This window comes from Martes martes (genome assembly GCF_963455335.1).
Source record: "Martes martes genome assembly, chromosome: 6".
In the NCBI taxonomy this organism is placed as follows: domain Eukaryota; kingdom Metazoa; phylum Chordata; class Mammalia; order Carnivora; family Mustelidae; genus Martes; species Martes martes.
In genome coordinates this window covers 33,014,762-33,038,400 of record NC_137893.1, presented here as the reverse complement: position 1 = coordinate 33,038,400, position 23,639 = coordinate 33,014,762, and positions in this window count along the sequence as shown.

The window sequence follows — 23,639 nt, the reverse complement described above, 5'->3', positions numbered from 1 at the left end:
CCTATAGTTTCCAGCCAAGGGTTGGCTTGGTGGGTGTATCTATGTTGGAATTTTCATGACTTGTTTATTGCCTTAGGTTTTGTGGACATTGCCTTGTGATTCACCCCATGTCTTTTACATCATAGAACCTGTTAAGCCAAAGCCACATCTAGGGTAGGTTGTACTTTTAGATTTTGACACTGTGACTTTAATTTTCTCAGAGACAGTGCCAAGATCTTCCATTATTACAGAGTTGCTTTATTGTATAATATTTTTGTCTGATATTCTGAAACATTTCAGAAGAAGCATGTGATAGCCTCTTTTTTTTTTTTTTTTTGCTAATAAGATAAGCCCTACAAGTGTAGCAAAATAATTTGAAATTTTATAGCTTCTCTTTCACAATTCTTTTCTTCATTAACAAGATATATTTTGGGGTCTAAATATTATGAGTAACCCTTATCACCAGACACAAAATGAGTTAGAGATTCTCATATTATGAGGCTGGCAGTTGAATAAAAACAATAAAAAGAAATATCAAACAATAGGTTATCACTTTTGTAGCATTGAATCATTGAAGACAAAAAAAAATCAGTTAATGTCATTTGAAGTAATATGCCACAGGCATTCAAAATATATTGAGATATATGTCAGTCAGAATTATATATGTTATTATCATGGTTTTTGCAATTGATTGTCCCAGGGTAGAAGAGAAACTAGCACCTGAACATGAGCTTGGGTTTTACAGTGATGTGTGAAATTTGGAAAAGGGTCAGAAACAATCTGAATGAAGTCACATCAGAATAAGTCCTGGGACATATGCAGTCAAATCTTGAGGAGTATTTTTCTATATGCCAACCCAGGTGGACACAGGACACCTTCATCAAAGAAAAATCTAAAATGTAAACAGAATAATTCAGCAAGTATTTTATAATTATTTTCCATCCTGTTTTTTAGTACATTTCATAGCAACATTCATAACTGTTGATCTATTTTAGGTTGCTTTAATGATGAGAATGAAGCATATAGTAAGGGTATGCTGGGGAACTGTGCAAGGGGAGTAACTACGTGAATCAGGAAAGTGAATGCAGCAATTGCTTTGCAATTCTTCCCTAAAATGAAAGTGTACATTAGTTTTAACCTGGCTCTGGTGGTAATAATTATCAATAAAATAACCCTAAACAATTTCTGAAACCTATGAGCGTTTACTATATGAGTTTTATATTAACAGTTGATCAATTTTGAGTACAACTGGTCTCCAAAGACTTTTGGAAGCAAGTTCTTGAATAAATCTTTTTGCTATAGCTTGAAGATATGGTAAATTTTCCTCCCATCCCTTTTTTATTCCTAGGTATTATTTTGGTGCAACTATAAATGGGATTGTTTTCTTAACTTCTTTTTCTGCTGCTTCATTATTTCTGCATATTGATTTTGTATCCTGTGACCTTACTGAATTCATTTATCTATTCTAGCTTTCTGGTGGAGTCTTTAGAGGTTTTGTTTTGTTTTGTTTTTAATGTTTGTTTATTTTAGAGAGAGACAGAGAGTAGGGGGTAGAGAGAGAGAATCTCAAGCAGACTCCCTGCTGAGTGCAAAGCCTGACATAGGGCTCAATCTCATGACCCTGAGATGACCTGAGCTGAAACCAAATGCTGGATGCCTAAGTGATTGAGCCATTCAGGCACCCCTAGGGTTTTTATGTATGTAGTATCAAGTCATCTGCACATAGTGAAAGTTTTATTTCTCCCTTACCCATTTGGATGCCTTTTATTTCTTTTTGTTGTCTCATTGCTGTGGTCTTCCCTCCCTCTTGGTATGCTTTCACTCTCATCTGCATCTTTATGTACTGATGGGTCATTTACTGTGTATGTTATTTATGCAATTGGAGTTCTTTGTCATTCCTGGAGCACTTAACGGAAAACATACATTAAGCTAAATAAATATATGCAAATGTTTGCATCCTCCTGCAACACCTTGAGGGTGGCACTTCATTTTGATAATGACAAAATGTTATATACTCTTTTTTAAATTTCCTGAAGTGACAGTTTCCTACACTGGTCGGCCATCCAGAGATTGGACGGCAATTTTGATGGTGAGTATTCCACCTCTTAGAGAGATTTGGAAGTCCTCTCTTCTGTACCCTGGGAACCAAATGGCGCTTGATACTTGGAACATTCCTACATGCACTGATACTCTAATTTCAACGAATGCCCACTTACAAATTGTCAATGAGTTAATTTTCTACACATCAGTATTCTTGAAACATGTAAAATATAGCAGACTAAGCATTATTTTTATTTATTATAATTGGTATTCTCCACATTAACTTGGATTAAATATACATAGCCACCGATACTGGAATGAGTTTCCTCCTGTAAATAACAATTTAAAAGATGAAGAGGACATTTAAAAGTATATTGAAATTTTTTTGAAGTTTATTTCACAGAAACTTGCCTGAGAAAAAGGCCCGGTAGCTTCCAAAAGAAAAGTCTTCTTAGAATGTGATTATGATGCGCATCCAAACATGATCCACTTCCATTTGTATGTTAGATTTAAAGCCATTTCATTTTTCACACACTAGAAATACCCATTTTGTGGGAAAATCTTCCACATTTTATTTCATAAAACATCTAATCCAGATTTAGTGCCTAATATAAATAACTCGCACTATACTGAGGATTCCCTGTTCATCCCACCTGATAATTTGAAAACAAAACAGGAAAAATATGTCCTCCCATCTAACTTGATGCCTATGCTAAACGAAAATGTCACCAAAGAAACAGCTACTTAGATGCTAGTAGTTTGCGGAGGAGGGAACTATCAGCCAGACTTCACTCCCATTTACAACTAGATCAGCTTGTAGTCTGATAAACTGAGATCCATATTGAAATTCTACTAGCAAGGAATAATAGTATGGCATTTTTGGAATTCACTCAGCATGGGTACAAATTTTGGTCCACCATCCTAGCATACAGGAAATTTCATATTCCTTTTTGGAAAGTCATATTTAAACTGTTTTGATTTCTCATGCCCAGGCCTATAGTGATATCATGAAGAAATCCTTTTCTTATCAGGGACCAGACACATTATGGGATGGATGAGTTGCATCCTAAGCCAAAAAGTTCCTTCTCTGGCTTTCTTTTACTTGCCCTAGCAGGGCAATCAGCTCTTGGCATAGTCAGAAATGCTTTGCCAACATTGCAGGTACAGATACAGATAACTTTCAGTCAGCCCTCAGATTGCTCTACTCTTATCCAGCTCTGGGCAAAACTTCCAGCTTCTAATAGTTTAAGCCTTCTAGAGTAATTCCTCATCCAGGATTCTAGATGCAGTGAGTAAATCAAGGTCTCAAGAGCTGAGAACAAGACTCAGGCCAGGATGCTCACCTCTTTTTCAGTTGTCTCACGCCGCCTTCGCTCAGCAGGCAAGCTTTCTTCTATTAACAAAAGCCAAGTTGTGGGGTTTCTCCCTTAGGTTTGAAAACTTCTACTCCATACTCATAACACACCCACTTCCTCAAAGAAAGAAGTTTAGAACTTAATATATGAAACCAATGCATATTCTTGGAATAGGAGAGAAAAAACACCTATACCAGTAACATAACATAAGTATTTGTATGTTCTCAGACTATTATTCTGGTAAAGTTCAATGGTTTGTTCATTCACTATTGATTATCTTCCACATAATGCTAAGCAATGTGTTGTGTGTACACAACAGAGTTCTCATAGGACTTGGAGTTTAGAAGAAAACTTCTATAATTTAGAAGGTTGACAATTGAGCAAATAACTCTTGGATCCTGTGAGAGCACATGAAATCTGTTTTGTACCTATTCTCAAGATTAAAATCCCAAACCTGAAAATGAAAAAAAAAAAATAAAGACAAATGTTTTGTTTCATATTTTTGTAAGTTGTGTTTCTCTTCAACTTTTTCTCCAAATATCAACTTTCAGAATTTGTATGTAGAAGGAAGTCATAAAAACCTCATTTTGCTATTGATTCAATTTTAATTAATTTTGCTATTCATTCCCTTAAAATTATATGAAAGAAGCCATTTTTAAAAATAAATGAAGTGTGTTTAGTTTAAACTCTAAGAAAACAATCTTGATTAAATATAGCCACTTACTAGATTTTAGATACTGCATAGTATTACTACTTTCACTTCTTTCCAATAATTTTATGAGAGAAAACATATAGTCTTTGTGGAATTTTTTTATAAATTTCTGTTTCTTCCTTTCTTTCAGATCCCATAAACAACAATTGAGCATAAACAAATATTTTAAAGTTAGCTGATAAGTATTTTATCTAAGCTTATTTTAGAACATCCTTTCAGACATCTTATTTAGATAATTTCTGCTCAGGCAAAGACTCCTGAAATATCAGAGGAAATACAATATTGAAGAGAAAGAAAATAGTTTGTTTTTGACCTTGAAACATAGGGATTGTCCCTGTTAAATAAAGGTCCTCTATAATCATTTGCCTTTACTGTAATTTCTTATCAAATGATAATTGACAACTCTGTTCTGTTTGCTAGAGGGTATTTCTAGGTTACTTGTCCATGAACAGTGACCAAATCAACAAAAAACATTCAGAAAGATCTTGCTAAGTGCAGCACCTCCCCGAATCTGGGGTTAGAAAAAGGAACAAACATATTTGAATATATTCAGTTGACTAAACAGTAGGTTTGTATTTCATTTCGTATCTAGTCAGAAAGATGAAAATGGATCTGGTGGGATTTGGGAGGGAAAATACTGATGGTGTTGATATCCAATGAGGTGAGATTGGGTTCTAGAGGAATTTGAGAGGTAGGTTAGTGAAATTTTTCAGGTTGAGATTACTGAGATTTTGAGTCGAACTACTCCTTTTTTAAGTCTTTGCTTAAAGGATGAGAGTTTAGCCCAGTTCTTGCACATAAAGGTCTTAATGTGATAAAAAATGAAATCAGAGTTTTCAGTTTCATAAATAAGTGACGTTGAACAGTTTCCATCTCTGTAACTTTGCTGTGAGGAATGCAATGACAGATTCTGTGCTGTGTTTGCCTATGAGATGATTTCCTTGAAGTCCCGTAATGAGTTGTTTTTGGCAGGATTAATGAGTATTATAATGGTAAATGGATGTTTGCAGCTCAGTTGTGTTCCATCACGGAGTAACATGGGGTTTCTGGTCCCTTGGAGGCCATAATTGGTGGCATTAATGCAGTTTTTAATTACACTTCTTGAAAAAAATGAATTGGAACCAAAACAAAAGCTAAGTGATCATCTCTCCGCTGTTTCGCATGGTGTAAACAGAAGACCGTTGCTATCTCTGATATCTATAATTTGAATCATAGTCTCCAGATAGAACATATGCAGTATATTTTGATGATGATTTTGTTTAGAAGTGACTTATGGAAACAGCTTTGATCATATGAATATATTATACATGCATATACTGATCTATATGATACATGAATATGAAATGTATACATATGATAAAGGTGTAAATATTATAAATGTAGAAGGCAAACATGGAAGGCAAACATAAAATAATAGGCTCACTTCTTATATTTATATCCCCACATTTGTCTCTTGATCCTCACTGTTAGTGTTGAGCAATATAAGTGTAATTAATTCCCAAAGCTCTATGAATGAACTAGAAAACACTAAGCCATTTTTCTTTTTCTCCTTTCACACACATGTGTGAGAAATTACTAATAGCTGCTGCTTCAGCATATCCCATCTTTGCAGCGTTATGTTTGTTTGTAGTCTGCATTGGCAAGCCCAACATTGATCTATAGGATAAAATTTACATATTATTCTATGGAAAGGAAAAATATCTCATCAGATGATATGACATACATATGTAAAAAAGTAAAATAATGTATATTTTAAGAATCATAGTATTAGCCATTTATCCCTAATCTATTTATAAGTGGCCTCAACTATATTGGTTAACATATATTTCCTGCTAGCAATAATATAATCATTATTTAACTTTTCTATATTTTTAAAATAAATTGCATGGAAAAATACAAGACAGCGGTTAATGAAACGGTTATGAGACTATATGAGCCCTTGAGATTAACAGATTATGTTACTTTTTCATGTTCTTGCAGAAGCCAGTCAAGGTGGAGGCTATTCCTTATTCCTCATAGCCCTTTATAAAGACATTCTTGGTATGTTGGTTATTTTTGAGTTAACAATACATAGGGCAGAAAGGCGTTTGGATTACTGGCAAGCGATGATATCTATGGAGAAGTACAAAAAGCCTGAATCCATAGAATTGCTCCTATATTTATGTGTGAGTTTTGATGAAGCATAGCTTCACATCTTCTTAGAATTGCCAGCATTTAGGAAAAGAAAGCTACCTTTCTCCAGTGTGTGTATTCGTGCTTAATATCTGTGTTATTTCAACTCTTGCCAACAGATAAAATTCTTCATTGGTAGGCTCAAACGTATGATTTCAGGGCTTTCCACAATTGGGTTAAACAGTTGCATTTTCCATTTGTACGGAAACAAACAAAAACCACATAGAAAGCAGACATGCAAGAAAACCAAAATACCCCTTTGTGCTATTTATAAATAAGGGTTTCAGAGTTTGGGAACTGTGGAGCAAGTCACCAGTGGCTGCAAATTTTTAACAACATCGCCTACCAGAGAATGGGGACCCAGCCTCGGTTTTATGCGGCTCCATTCTCTTCGTGTTCATGATGATTGAGTGTGCTGAAGTTGCTTTGTTTTTTCTTTAGAAGAGTGATGATAGTGATTAATTCAGTTGATGCATCATTGTCCCGTCCCTACCACTTTAGGAATTTCCACAAAATGTTTTAAAATAACTAGACAGCATTTATATACATGTGAGAATTCTGTGTGCTTTTGCATATTATCATTCTATCTAAATCTGATGCTGATCTTGTCAGCCATGCCATCTAAGAACACTGGGGAAAAAAGAGACCAAAATGCACATAAGAACTGAATGTTTAAGTAGATGTTTAACACAGGGTAAATGTATAAGTGTATATACATATACACATATGTACACATAAACACATATACATATAATATACTTGCACATATATACGTATATAAATAGAATTTTAAAATTCTCAGAGAACACAGTGTATTTTGCTTTAATTATGTTTTTGTAATTTTCCTAGTGATTTAGCATGTATTGAATAACACAACCTTGCCGTTTCACAATATAATAACAAAAATAATAATAGTTAACTTTTCTTGAGTTTACTCTGTGCCAAGCACTTTTACATTTATTCTTTCCTCATACAGTCTTCTACAATAAGTACTCATATTTTCTTTATGTTATGGATTAACAAACTGAAGCATGGACAGGTTGGGCCTCTTCCCCAGGGTTACACCTGCTTTAGAAGAGGGGGGACAGGATCCAGCTTTCCATGATTCCAGTCTGGTCACCCTTAAAACCTCTGTGAAGGAGTAGAAATAATAGTAAAACAACAACAAACATTTGGTTATATTCTTAGCAGCACTGTTCCATTCCATAAATGAAATGCATTAACAGATCTTAATAACCTTACTGCTTTAGTGGATCTTAGATATTACCTAATACACACCAGTCATTTTTGAAATGAAATAATGAATTCTCACTGACTTAAAGGAGGCAAAAGCTGAGACTAGGTTCAGCCTGCTGATTATGATGACAAGTCCATACCTTAGTCTTTGTGTGGAATCTTGAAAGATGTCCACTCCTAAAGGCCACTATATTAGTGCAGGAAAGCAAAGTGGTACCTGTTGGACTTTGGAGCCGGGCAAATTTGGAGTCTCAGCTGGTCTAAACTTCTTAGCTGCTTGGCTGTGGGTGAACTAATTAATGCCTGTGTGCTTCAGTTTATTTACCTGCAAAATCTTGATAATAGTATTTCTCACAGGGCTATAGTGAAAGTTAAATAATGCATTTGAAGCACTTAGCCACCCACAGTAAGCATTCAATAAAAGTGCGTATTTTCATTATTAAGCAGAAGTGTAACTTTGCTTTGGGCTGGGTATTATACAGCAATTATCACAGTACACCTACCCCTTGTTTTTCAAAAGCAGCCTTAAACAGATGTTTGAAAATGAAATTGAAATCACTTCTGTCTCAACTGACACGATTATACTACAAAAAATAAAATTTCAAAATTCAAACTTGGGGCATTGTTAATATCAACAACATGGTCCCCAAATGTTTTAATACCTTAATGAAGCCTGTGGTTGGTTTGTCGTCAGATATTCCTTTTGAAAACATGTTAATTGATAGTGAATTTTGAAAAATTAGAGAGCATACCTGCATGTAATTTATCATCAATGAATATAGTCAGAGATCCTAGACAAAAGTGGGAGAGATGTGAGTTTGAATTCCAGCTCTTCCACTCATTCGTCCTCAGGCAAGTGATTCCCCAGACTGAAGCTCCATTGCACCAGCTGTAAAAAGGATAAAATAACCTGTACCTTGCAGGGCTGTTGTGAGTGTTAAGAATGATGTACGCAAAAGGCCTGGTATAAGGCCTGGGACTTAGTAGGCACATAATAAATGGTAGCTATTAATGTTGTTAATATTTCTTGTCCAAGGTATGTGTAAATCTTTAATAATAATGCTAATCACTCATAAGTTCAGTGGTACAAATTATGTACCTGTATTTTATAATTTAAGTGTATTATTCTAGAATCAATGAATTTAGTCATAGTATTTTTGTACTATGTGAAGGAAGACAAAGATAATTGTTATTTTGAAAAATTTCATTATTTTGTAGACTAATATTTAGAGTTCTTTGTGTTTATTTAGGAAAAAAGGGGAAATTGTTTTTAAGGAAGTTTATTATTTTTGCTAAAAATAATTGTAAACTTTTGACTTTTTCCAAGTGAAATACTGGCCAAAGTTAAATATACCTATAGACCTGATGATAAAAAGAATAAACAAATTTTTATTTAAATAAATTTGTGTAACTCATAGAACTGTATTATAGAAAGTACAAATTATTACTTAAAAGTAGTAATTATATCCTATCATATTATAGTGAAACTGTCATAGTTTTGTCTTTTAGTGAAAGAAGTTTCATGTTATTAAACCCCTGAGTCTCTACACTTTAAAACAAACAAAGTCTCTACACTTTAAACAAAGTACTAAGTAGAACTCTGAACATCATGGATAAAATATAGTAAAATAAACTAACTGAATAATTTTTTTCATTAAATCTATTTGAAGTTACCAAAGACTTTAAATTTTAGATATCACAATGCATTAAAAAAAATAAAGACTGAATAGTTTTAAGGGATAATCTGAGATCAAAACTGTAATTCTTTCTTATGGGATTCTTATCCACTTTGGGAATATGAATGTTATATTTCACTTTACAAGATATAGAACATGATCAAAGTTTTTTTCTTTCTCTCCAAGGGAATGATGGCCCTGAGCATAGGACCAAGCATATCCTCTACAAAGGAAATTTTTAATAAATGTTTGTTGAGTGAATATTGAATTTTTTTTGACATCGTTGAATGAATTGGTGTGAGTTTACCGCATTAAAAAAAAGGAAATGAATTGAGGCAATGTGGAGATTTTAGTAGACCATCATAGAAACCAAGATAATATTTTGTTCTTGTTTGATTTATGTTTCCTAAATCAATATTCATATTCTCCAACTCTAGATGAATTCTGTATTACCCTTTTGGTTTTTGTAGCTTTCTGATTTCTAAAAGAATTAGGCTTTTTTTTTTTTTTAGATGGGTAAATGATAGATGTAAATAGAGAGATAAGAAGATTTAATTGGTATATTTTAGATTCTTGCTTATCTTTTAAAGACTCCTCTCTGAAAGATAAGGTCAGAACATATTTGCTAAAGAATCTGAGAGAAAGATATTCTCACAGATAATTCTTTGGGAATACTGTTTCAAAGAGTATAGGAAAAAGGCATAAGATTTTGTGTGTGTATAAAATTGTTATTTTCTAGATATTGTATCAGTGATTGACATGTCTTTTCTTTTAATATTCTTTTATTCTGGCTGATTAGATTAGTTTTCTCTTTCCTCTGTAAGCACTCAGAAACCCAGAAGAAGATGAACAGTTCTTAATCTCCTAGAAAGTCTAGGATACTTTCTGCCCCTAAGAAAAACCTACCTACTTTCTTCTATTCTTATTGTTACTTCCTGTCTTCCTAAAACATACTCCATGTTGGTCCTATATTGAAGAAAAGAAACATCATCTACTCCATTTGTAGTTTGTACTTTTCTCACAACAGCCCTGCAAGGTACAGGTTATTTTTTCCTTTTTACAGCAGGTGCAACGGTGCTTCAGTCTGGGGAAGCACTTGCTTGAGGACCAACAGTGGAAGAGCTGGAATTCAAACTCACATCTCTCTCATTAAGTACATATCTCATTATGCTCATGCTTTTTCAAAATTCCAACTTAATCTCCTCTTTTCCACTGACTCCGTGAGGGAAGATGGGGTATAGCAGATCAAATCAAGAATAGTCTGCCCTTTCTTCATGGCACTTGATTGGTATTCAAAGCTCTATTATATTGGAAATAGCTAATTATCTGATAAGGCTTATAAATTGAAGCCTAAATTTTTAAAAATGGGTTTATGTAATGCATAAACAGATTTACACCATATATAAACTAATGATCATGTTTATTAATCAGTTAATTGAACGTCACTAACATTGTGTAGTATAGGTGTTAATTCCTCCTTTTTAATGTCCCCCATGCAATGAATGCTTGGTTTTACCAGTAGGTCTCACCTATTTTCCCACCTGGGGCAAGAGGACATTTCCAAATTATTTTTTCAGTATTTCATTCTTAACAATACAGGTTTCTGCTGCATTTACTGCTAGCCATTTACCCTCTTCCACTTTTCCCTACACAATTTCTCTCTGGAAATGGCATAGTAAATGGATGTCCTTTGCTGGTCTCCCACCACTTTCCCTCAAAGAGGACAATGCCTCTGGATTTTGTTTGTATCTAGTTTGCTCTTTTCCTGTGGCCACTGCATGTTCCTGCTCTGCATTTCCCACCCCTTCCATGCAGATTGTGTGCTCTGTGGCAGGCTGTACTTCAAGGAGGATTTTCACTTGAAGATTCCACCGTGGTCAATGAGTCACTTAGAGTCGCTGACTTTGCTGGTTCCATTTTTCATACCTTATGCTTGACAGGGCCATTTCATTTATTTATTTATTTATTTTTGAATGCCACATTAACTACTGTTTTGAAAGGAAGGTATTGACTTTCCAGGACAGTGTCACCACTAAACATTATCATCCATGGAAATAAAAAGTTAGTTTTTGTAGGGTTCTGTCATTTTTCTTCCTTTGATAAGATCCTGTGACACCCAAAGCTCCCAGAGAGCACCTACTCAAAGGGAGTATTTGTTTCTGGGGCTATGGGAGCTGACCAAAGAACCTCTAACCCCTTGTGAATTACAGAGCAAGAATGTAATTTTCCATGCTTCCTCACCCCTCTTCCCCACACACAGTTAGTGGGCATCTGGTACAAAGTCAAGATTTTCTAGGCACTAAAAATCTCAGCATCTGGTGGTGTTACATGTGGCTGCTATAAACTTGATTAATGGAGACAGAAGACTGTAGTATGAATGCCTGCTTTATTCTTTAGTGTTCTTCCCCAGAATGGTTGCCATATCAAGAGACAGTTCCCTAAACTTCCAGTTAGTTAAAATGAAAGGTATAAGAACTATTATTCTATGACAAAATTTTGCATTCAAATTGGTGCTTTTTTTTCTTTCACATTTTCTTCTTTCACCCTCAGCTTTTGAATTTTTTCTCATAAGTAAAGCAAAAAAAAAAAAAGAAAAAAGCAGAAACAAACACTAAGGAATTGGTCTTTTGAGGGTAAAATTACTTTAACTTCTAGGTAAATGTATTTCCAAAGAGAATTCATTCATTAAATATTAATTGACGTCCCCCTATTTGCCAAATGCTTTTGGATTGTAGATATGTAGGGTAGACAACATTGACAAGATTTCAATATTTTGACAATATATACAATGTCCTAGAAGAAGTGAGACAGACAATGTGCAAGAAAATATGTTAATTAAGATACAAATGTGATGGAATGAGATAGTGGTATAAGGGGTGATGGACGAGTGTTAATTTTGGTTTAGTAGTCAAGGAAAAGTAACTAGAGAGATGATATTTGAGCTGATGACTGAATGACAAAAAAGGAACCAGACACTGAAGGGATCTGAAGGCACCAGGTCTGATGTAAAGGCCAAAATGTGAGAATGAGCTTAGAGTATTTAAAAAACATAAAGAAGGACAGTTTGTATAAAACAGTGAAATAGTTGACTCAGGTATGAGACAGCCAGAAACTTGATGACCTAGGCTATAGTATAGGGTTTGGATCTTATTGAAAATGCAAAAGAAAGGCATTTGGATGGTTTTAGAAAGAGGAATAATAAAATTTACTTTCGATTTTGTGAAGAGTTTTCTGCCTGCTGTACAAAGAATGGACTGTAGAGGTTAGGCTTTTGAGTGGATATAAAGAGAGCTCTTAAACCTTTACTATAGCAATATAATGAGGGATTATGGAAGTTTGGATTAGAGAAGTATTAATAGAAATGAAGAGACCTGGATAGATTCTGGACACATTTTATAGGTAGAGACAACAGATGGATTAGATATGGGGGGGGGGGCAATGAGGGGAATGATGAAGGAAAAGAAGGCATGAGGTAAGATTCCTGGAATTTTGAGTTAAGTGACTAGATGGATAGTAATACTCTTTCCAGAGATGGAGAAACCTAAATGAGAACCACCTTTTAGAGGCTAATCAAGTAAGTATTGGATGTACAAATTTGGAGTTCAATGGAGAAGCCATAAAATTGGAAGTCAATAGTATATAGATGGTATTCAAAACCATCTGTAAAGGGTGTGGAGGTAAGCTTTGGTGGAGATTATGCCAAGCAAGGAGGGTTCTTCTCTCTTAGCCTCAAGCTTGTTAATGAGAGTCTTAATAATAAAGTCAGCTTAAAAACAGTTAATTTCCAAATCATGTGATAGGTATATCTAACTTTTTAAACAACTGCCAAGCTGTTTTCCAAAGAGGTTGTAATGGTTTATATTTCTTCTGACATTGTATGGAAATTTCTAATTCCTCCACCTCCTTGCCAACACTTGGTTTGGCCATTTATTTTAATTTAATTTCAGCCATTGCTGTAGGTGGTATCATATTGTGGTTTAAATTTACATCTTCTTAATGACTAATGATCTTGATGTGTACTTTTTTGCCATCTGTATAACTTATTTATTAAGGTGTGTGTTCAAATATTTTACCCATTTTTAATGGTTTTTTTTTAAAGATTTATTTTATTTATTTATTTGACAGACAGAGATCACAAGTAGGCAGAGAGGCAGGCAGAGAGAGAGGAGGAAGCAGGCTCCCTGCTGAGCAGAGAGCCCGATGTGGGGCTCGATCCCAGGACCCTGAGTTCATAACCTGAGCCGAAGGCAGAGGCTTTAACCCACTGAGCCACCCAGGTGCCCCTAATGCGTTGTTTGATTTCTTATTATTGAGTTTTTAGAGTTGTTTATAGAGTCTGAATACAAGTCCATTATCAGATATATGCTTAGCAAATATTTTTCCCCAATCTGTGGCTTTTCACACTTTTATCGGTATAAAGAGAAAATATGAATATTTGTAGAACCTTATCTGTAATAGCTTAAACTGTAAATGACCCAAGTGTCCATCAAGAGGTAAATAGATTTTTAAAAATGTAGTATATCCATACAATGGAACACTACTCAACATTGACAAGGAAGGAACTGTTGATAAACACTACCCCATGGATAAATGTCAAAATAATTATATTGAATGAAAAAAGTCAGGTAAAAAAGAAGATATACTATACGATTTTATTTATGTAAAAGTTATAGAAATGCAAACTAATCTACAATGACAGAAAACAGATCAGTAGGAGTGGAGGGGCAGGGGAGAGGGATTACAAAGGAGAATGAAGAGACTTTTGGGTGTGATGGATGTGTTCATTATGTTGATTGTGGTGATAGTTTCATGGATGTATGAAATATGCCAACTCTTATCAATTTATATACTTTAAATATATTTAGTTTACTGTATGTCAATTACACCTTATTGAAAACATAAAAAGAATAGGAAAATCTTTATATATTTCATTTTTAATTTGAGTAGATACTGTCATTGATACTACTGTCTAAAATTCTTAGGGTAGCAGTATGGTTCTCTTACTTCCACAGTATAATGGATTGTACTGCTATTGAGAGGTCACATATTTAAAGGTTATATTTGCAAGGATTTACACATACACCACTATATCCCCAAAATATAAACTATTGGGCAATGTAATAATGAGAGTTCTCTATAAAATACAGCTTTCTATACTGATATGTTTACTGGCTTCCCAAAAGTCTCATTGTAGAAGAAAACTGGTGAATAGAAGGAAGAGGAAAAAAAAAGAGGAACCACTTCAGAATATCCAAATGAATTAAAGAATATGCCTGGTAAACTTAAGAATCTAAATACAAAAGGTTAAACATATAAAAAGACATTAATAAGTTTCCCTTCTTCATTAAGTCTTCCAGGAAGATGAAAACCAAATTTTGAGTTCAGTTGGAACACACTTATAGTTACAGTGCTTAAATTTCCATTTGGTCTTCAGACATGATTTTTTTCTCTACTAATATTTCTTGTTTTGTATAAGAAAGTGGTGTTCTACTAAAAATAAAATCAAGAATGTTTCATGTACCAATAAATACACTAAAAGCCCATCTATAAAAGGAAGAATTAAATGAATTCTTGAAGAAATTTCATTGAATGTATTTATTCTAGAGTTAGATTTATTCTTGATTACTTACAAAATAAATACTCAAGATACTTAAAGTATATCTTAATTATATCTTCCTATATACTTAGTGAAATAATAATTGATGATATTTGGTGGTTTTGGTGATCACTGGTAAAGTATAAGAATTATTTATGCATATTTATCCATAAAGATAAAAATGTAAGTTTGACTAAAGGACCTACTTTTAAGCATAAGGACCTACTCTTAAGAATTAGAAATAGTCACTTTGCCTACTTTATCCATGAGGAAACTGAAGCTCAATGTTTACCCTATACAAACTAATGTGTGTTCAACCACTTGTAATTGTGATAGTCAACTGTTTTTTGACCTACAAAAACAGTGATTTCATAAGGTTCAACCTAATATTAATTAGTGGCAAACCCAGGTCTCCTGATTTCCAAGTCTGTGATATTTCATCAAACCATGCCAGTATTTCGCAGACTTCCCTGTGATTAAAGTCAGGAATCCACTAATGAGTTCTTGCCCTGGGACCCTGAGGTTTTCAATTTTGATAGACAATAAAAGAACCACAACAATGAAGCTCATAAGCAATAGCTACACATTTTTTTTACGGGTAACTCCCTGAAAAACCACAGTAAAATACTAGTAGAACATATTTTTAAATTGTCCTGACTAGGCAGAAATCCGTAGTAACATTGAAAATGTTTACTGTCTTGAAAAATTTGCATCTGGCTTGTGTTTAAAGCACCCCAATAATTGAAAGACAGATATATAAAGGTTTAGAGATGGAATGTCAGAATTAACCCAATTCGATACCACAATTCTAACAGCCTTTAAATAACAGCCTCAGTACTCATACATAATAAAGTCAGGTATGTACATGGCTTTCCCCCTTCGATATAGGGGCAATTCTATTGTATGAATCAGCTTAAATTAACTGTACATTTCTTACAGAAGACTGAGAATGAATGACCTTCTCTCCTTAGGAAATGAAACCCCCATAATTTCACTTTAGCCTCTGATAATAGGAATTATCCTTTCTACATATTAGCAGTATTGTTTGTTTTATTCAGTGGATGTTGCAAATTTAGCATCTTTTAAATGTACATACCAACCACAATAAAATATTCTCTGGCATTCAAGTATGGTTCTTTTGTATGTAGGACCCCAACTGAGTTGTGAATACCCATTTAAAATGTCCCTCTAAATGACTATAATGACAGGGGAGTTGAATAGTCAGTGAAATTTTCTATTATTTTATTTTGTGTGTATTTTCATTAATAATTTATTGATATAAAAGATAAGAATGTTTTACCTCCACAAATTTGTATCTGTAATTTGTTCTTGGTGCACAGACATATTGAGGATGCCACTCGGCAGTACTGATTGAATATTTATTTAAACAAATATCAGTATAACCCAACTAGCTGGAAAATCCATGAGTTTGGTTTTGATAGCAGAGCATTTCTCAACAATTTATGTGCACATGCAAATTTTGGTGCTTTGGATATAGGCTAAAGTATTTGCTTTATATGTATTATTTTGTTTGAATACAAGAAAGCTGGTTTGATTTGTATGTTTCCCCCTTATAGAATTGTTCCAAGGCTCTGTCAGAGATCACGTAGAGTAATTTTTCCCATCAATCTTTGCTGTGCAGCCATGCACGAATGCAGTAGGAAAAAGGGGGCAGAAATCAAATCACTTAATTGCAGCATTTTTCATCTACATCTTTTGTTTTATGGTGGTAAAGGCCCCGGAGTAGCCTACCATGATTCATGGCTGTCACTGCTGCCGTTAGCAGTTCAATCCTTCATTCTAGGCATTTTGGTACTGAAAGTACCTACACAATTACTTTGATGAATATGACTTGTTTGTTTTTTCCCCATTTTTAGCAGAGAGTGGTTGTGCTTAATACAGACATTTAAATAAGATAGTATTCGTGCCCACTGCATGTGCACTGTATTTCAAAAGTTGTGTGTCGAGTTTAACGATAATATTGCCATTGTCACCCAGGTATTTAAGTTTGCTGAGCTTATGGGCTTTTACTCTTATTTTTATGTTTATATAATGGGAAGGCCTTAAAATAACCCCCACTCTATATAAAAGGAATAACTCACCTTTAAAGATCTACGAGGCTGTGACAGATTCCTACAAGACCTCATTTAAAAAAAAAAAGTCATTTCATGAGTGTGGCATTACAAAGCCAGCAAACTAGTCTGGCTCTGCATTTATGCCTAGTTGATCGTAAAATAATAACATTTTTGGAAATATATGCATGCATCTTAGGAAGTGACTTACAGTATTTGCATATTTGGAGAAAATGTCAGTGATGTCAGCAGGGGTTCTGAGAGTAGCTAAATGAGCAAGCTTCTCAAAAATTGCTATTTTATCAGCTATGCACTGTCAGCACAAAATGCAACCTCTTTAAGAAAGAGACAAGAAAAAGGCAAGTGATTTAATTTCTTCATTAGCTTACTCGGAACTGAATTACTGGTATACCTAGCAGCAGAGTGTATGCTGTAAGTTTGAGGACAACCATTTAACATCTGTTTCTGCCCTCATGACAAAATATGTCAGAAGTTTTTAGACCCCACCCTTTCTCCAAAAATGAAAAGGCAATTGAAGTTCTCCTAATACTGGAGAAATGGCAACTTTTCATCTCCCACTTTCTCTACTCTGGTACTGTGGTTGAAGATCATGGTTATTTTTTTGTTGTTTTGGGGGACTTTTTTTGGGTAGTCTTTCAGGTTCTTTCTTTTCATTTCTTTGTTTACTTTTGACTAGAAGCTCTAAATATCTGTTCTGCATACTATGCTCATGCTTAATAAATGTGTATAGAGGTTAAAATAGAACATGTCTATTATTACCTAGCCATGGTAACAGCTTTCGCTGTGTTTGTCAAAATAGCTAAGTAAAATTGTTCACTAGATATATGAAAGAAAATTATCTCATACATAACCACAAATACACCGCAGAATTAAAAGATCCAAAACATATCCTTAAAACACTGACCGTTAAAATTAACTTCAAACCCTAAGTGCAACCATATTTTAAACGTAATACATATAGATTTAGTTTGTGTTTACAACTTGTCTTTGCCCTATCCTAACATGGCCTATCTGAATTTCAAAATAAGGAAAGAGGAAGAACTTTATTTTTATATTAAATTTCATAGAGGAAAGTGGCAGAATGCAGAAATTTTAATTTGTTCTAATAAAGATTTGTCTTTTGGATTTTTTTCATATACATTAAAATATTTTAACTTTAGGTCAAATGTTCCACATTTGATGATAATAGTTTGTCACTGTAAAAATGAATATTTAGATATTGTATTTTTTAGACTCAAAATAAAAAAATTTAAACTGAAATATGAAGTTGGGAACAAGAATTAATCATCAAAGCAGGAAGTTACTTGCTATGATACCGTAGTAAATTTAAGAGCCCTAAACTCTTAATCTAATTACTGATGAGTTAGCGATGCAAGGATGCAAAGTAGTTTTTGTGGTCATGAGTTTTTATACCACGGTAGAATTTTGGGTCAGTGTTCAAGTTCTTTCCTGAGAATTATAAGGTACCAAGGATGAATACGTTATGTATACTCTCTAGAAATGTGTAAGTGTGATATATGAGAAATCATATCTTCACTGAAAGAGCAAGCCATCTAACCTTATGTTATAGATCCTAAAAGTAACTGAAAACACATTAATTATTAAAATCATTTTGTATTATCATGTAAGGACTTAAGTGTGCCACAAAATGACAGCTCTAATTCAAGAGAAAAAAATTCCAGATGTTGTTTGCAGTAAAATTATAAAGACTGAAAAGAGGTCAAGGAGAGAAAAGTCCATCAATTTCTGTACTATAGGACACAGATGCAGAGGCAGAGGCAAATTATTTTCAGGTTAGATTCAGCACAACTTTTTCATTGTTCTTGGTAACAGGGTTCTTCTGCCTTCAAGCCCTTATTTCTGCTTTTCCCAAAGCAAGTGCTGAGGAATGCATCATGTGTTCAAGTTAAGTTCTTAGGTGGTAGTTGTTTCTGGGTTGGGTAGAATCAGACTCTAGACACAGTTTGGGAAATTAGCATTTGTGAAGGGCAGGGGAGGAAGAAAGCCTGGACCGAGGAAGAAGTGGAGTCGTCAGAATGAAGCATGAGCAAACCTGAGGCTCGCCAATGAACAAGGGTTGTTTGCCAGAGCGTCATGCATAGGGTCAGAATGGCAAGACTCCCGGCCCGACAACAGATGGGTGCTGTCCTGTGGTAGCTAAAGGCTGGGGCTGTCTGCTGGATCCTCTTCCTGCAGCTGGGAGCACATGCTTCCTTGAAGGGGGATCTGGGTGATGTATCCCCACGCCTACCACAGTAATTAAAATTGTTTGTTTCTTTCCTGGGAAAACTGGCAGAACTTTTAAAATATATTAGAATATTAATCCATGAAAACCTTCAAGAGAGGTGATAGTGTGCAGTGTTATTCAGAGTGTTTAACCTCAGAACCCGTATGTTTTGTTTTCGTTAAGCATCTCGAGTGTTCTGTAGATCCCACAGAACCTACAAGGGTAACCACTGCCATTGTTTGAAACTAGTTTCTGCCATTCTTACTCTGTTTTTCTCCTCCTCCTTCTCCTCCTCTTCCTCCTTTTCTTCTTAATTTTTGTCTTTGCCTTTATGACTTCTTTTATGGAGCTGTGTCAACTGTAACACCCACTGCTTTGTAAGCAACAAACTTAAATACAAAAATTAAAACAAACAACCAACCAACCCTAAAAAACACCATATGTATTAGGAAACCTATGTGATAACACTTATTGACTGAGAATTCCAGGGACAATAGGAATAGGTTTGGGAATAGGAATACAGACCCGGTGCTGAAACAATTACTAGCAAAACAAAACACAACAAAACAAAACCTGAAAGGTGTTTCATCATAAGTAATATCAACCCAAGATCTGGCTGAACACTTATCTGCTAAGTGATTTGGTGCCGCATATATACAACTGACTGAGTCTTTTTACATAATTCTAAAAACGGACATTTGCAAGAAAAACATCCCATGTGGTTCTCTATAAATGTTAAAAAAAAAAAAAAACCCTAAAATATAAGCTGAGGTGAGTGTGTGCCTCCTGCTGTAAATAGGCCATGGACATTGTTGTTATTTAAAAGAATATTTTTGCCTTAGTCATGAAGTATGTCCATGAAAAAGTAACACAAGAATTTAGTGTCGTGTTAGTATACAATTTAAGTTAGCTGTGTTCTATATGCTGTTTAATTATTTTATTATAAAAATCAGTGTTATGACATTTAAAACCCCCAATATATTAGAGTTCTAAAAACTGCTATCTCTTTTGGGAAAAAATTCTTTTTTTTTTCCCCCCCTCAAGGCTGTTGGTATGATTTACATTACAAAAATAAAAAAAGCAAAGCAAAACAAAACAAAACAAAAAAACCCCACAGATGTGAAATTGGAAGAAGCATATGGATTAAAAACTCACTAAAAATCTAATGTTTTCTTTTCTGTGGATTCAACAAAACCTTAAATTCAATTGATTGCTCGAATCATGATTATGTAATATGCATTGCTAAAGTATAGGTTGTGCGTATGTTTTTTCTCCTCTGGAGTAGCAATATTGGACCCTTTAAGGATATGATATCTCTTCTCAATAACTAGGTATAGAATAACAAACAAAAGTTCCAATCTAATTTTGTGAAATAATGAGATTAGTTTATCATAGAACACAAAGCACCCAGTATTACCAAATTTTTCAGGATTTCTCTGTTTATTCTCATTTTTTCCCTCTGTCAGGGAGGTGAGAGATTATGGTGCTTATGCTTAAAATTGTCATCCATATAATTAAATCTGAGTTTTGAAATCTCTCTTATTAGAAAACCCTCATGTAGTCTACATGCAAGGGTAGGTGGAGGCTCTGCTTCAACATTTCTGGACTTGTCTCTTAGTAACGCTATATCCTCAGAATAAAGGGCTAATAGTAGCACAGGTACTTTCTTAGTGTAAAACTTCCTCAGACTCCTGCTCAAATTCCTAAAATTCTCACTTGAAACCCAGAATCTTAAGACATTTTATTTTTTCTTTCCTAATCTAGATTCAACAGAGTCCCATTAGTGGTATTTTCATTCAGTATCGTGAGCTTGACGTGGATGCTGTTCTGATCATATACAGAACGTAGATTGGAAATATGTTTTTGCTTTCTTTACATACGTACCTTCACCCTTCACTTTTAGTTTCAATTGGCTAATGCCATTATACAGCACACACATTTCAATATCTGGTTATAAGAATAAAAGCACGCGCGCGCACACACACACACACACACACACAAATCCCTACCACATTTTACAAAGTTTAAAATATCATTCAGGATGCTTATCTTGTGTGTAAGATGGTCTTCCATACTCTACATTCTAATTAAGTAGAGCAGTCAATCAAAGCATGCTGGATGTGTTGTGAGGAACAGCTGGATTAAAATGTGCTTGAGAATAGGGGCTGGTGTCTTGGATGTCTTTTGGCAGACCGCCCGCATTGGTGCAGCTACAGAGTACTGGAACGCTTGATAATTTCAGGGCAAGTTCGTTTTCCATGGCTTACAACCTGCTTAATGCAGGGAAGAAAGCTTGTAACTGTTTTGCCATCTCATCAGTATGTGATATGGAATAATCACAGTGGTTACCTAACAGTGATGGAAAGCCAGAGCAGCGAGGGAAAAGGGGACTTGCAAATCTGACGGAACATGGGCATTTCAGGTTTGGAAATATGTGCTACCTACTAAAATGAGCTATCGACTAATTCAGGAAGAAATGTTATATGGGCTTAATGTTCATCTTCATCCACACTATAATGAGAAGGATTAGACTGGCTTCCATATGTGGAATATTTATTTCAGCAATACAAGAAAATGTATTTCCCTAATATTTTTTTCTGTATGCACAAGGCCTTAAATTTTACAGATGTGATTAATGTTTTAATTTGCTCTTCTAGTTGGATACAAGTTTACCATACAATATAAATTACTTACAAAGAAATTTGCTTATATGGAGCTTAATTCATAAGCTGTTTAACCACCTTGTGTGGCACTGCAGCTATTTCTCGATGGGACTCTGCAGCGAGGCAGCTTATTTTAAAAGTAAAAGCAATCATCCTGTAAAATATTTTGAAATCATTCAAATTGAATTATTAAGGAAAAAATAACATACACAAAGATTATTGTCATTTAGTTAAAATTAAAAAAGGAAAAAACAACTAAGCTTAACAATTAAATCCTGGCTACATTTTTAAAAAGTCAAAGTAAGCCAGGTAAGTTGAAAGCTCACAAACCTGATATGTTTATTGTTCATTTTTCAATTTTCTTGTTATGTCATCATCATCTAGTCTTCTTTTGGCATGCATTTAGTTATGGTGGGTAAATCAAATATTGGTAAATATGGTGCAGAACCTAGTTTCTTTCCAAATTAATTCTCTCAACCTTAATGCTCTCAGAATAGAGAATGCATTTCTTTACAACTGGAAGATCATGTCAAATTAGCACTAACCACTTTTTTAACCTGTTCTCAACTTAAGCTCAATAGAAGGTGTCTATATGAATCAGTTAGTATGTGTGAATTTAAGTTTTAAATCTGTAATTGAAAGTTGATATCAGTATCCCCCTTAACATACATTTTTTGAAGGCCCATCCCATAATATATATGAAATGCATTGAAAACTTTAAAATTAGATCTTTGTATTTGTGACTGATACTAGTACCAATAAGCTTTTTATTCAAATACTAATGAAATCCACTGTAGGAGTATGAATTATCACAAGAAATCTCAACCACTATGGGAGAAAGGGATAGATAGATATAGGTGTTGTGGGATTAGACACATATACAATTTATAAGAGGGGACCCTCACCCTCTTAAATTAAATAGTACAATACTGAGCTTACAAATTCATGCACAGAAGTGAATATTCATTTAGAATGAAAAAAAAAACAACAACACAACAATTAGTGGAGGCTTGAAGATACAGGTTCTATTCTAGTAAACTGAGGCAATTTACCAGAAATGCTTACATAGAAATGCAGCTTGAATATGACCTTGCTGCCTCTCCCTGCCTGGAACCCTCTTCCAGCAACCAGACCTCTTGCCCTTTCAACAATAATTGGGAGGGTTAATCGCTAATTTCACCAAATGGGCTTATGATGGGAGCTTATGTTGGTAAACACAGTACTGATCTTTGCTAGTTTTCTCACTCAGTTTTCATAATTCATTTGATGCTTCTCAGGTTGTTAATGAAGTTGCTTAGAACAAAAGAAATGGTAACAAAAAAGAAAGGCAAATGTGAAAAGGATGTGCGGGAGAGCTACATAATATCAACTTGCTTGAAGACATGGGATCATATTTTCCCAAGCTGCTGAAGGATTAATTGGGTGAGATGAATTGTAAACATACAAGAAGAGCAGATGCCCATGCCCCACTGGTTCCAGGTGCTTCCATGTCCAGGTTGTGTGTAAATGAATCAGAAACACATATTCATCACTAGGTCTCATTTACAATGGGCAATTTGCACATTATATATTAATAGACTGGAAAGTAAATTTCTGAGAGAACGTCTGAACTCTCTAAAATATTGGGATCTAGAATACAATGTCTGCGGCTTGCTTTGCACGGTTAAAGATTTCTTTAAATATAATTCTTTCCCTTTCTTTTCTCAAATACTGTTTGCTTTTACTGAAGCCCACGTTAGAAGTTCTTGCTACTTTATTAAACCAGAACAGAATAATGGGGATAATTGAAATCCCATGGAATCCAAAATTAACACCCACATATTTAGCTTTTTTCTATATTAAAAAATAAAAACTTCCCAAAGTGTCAAAGTAACCAAATGCTCTCTGGCA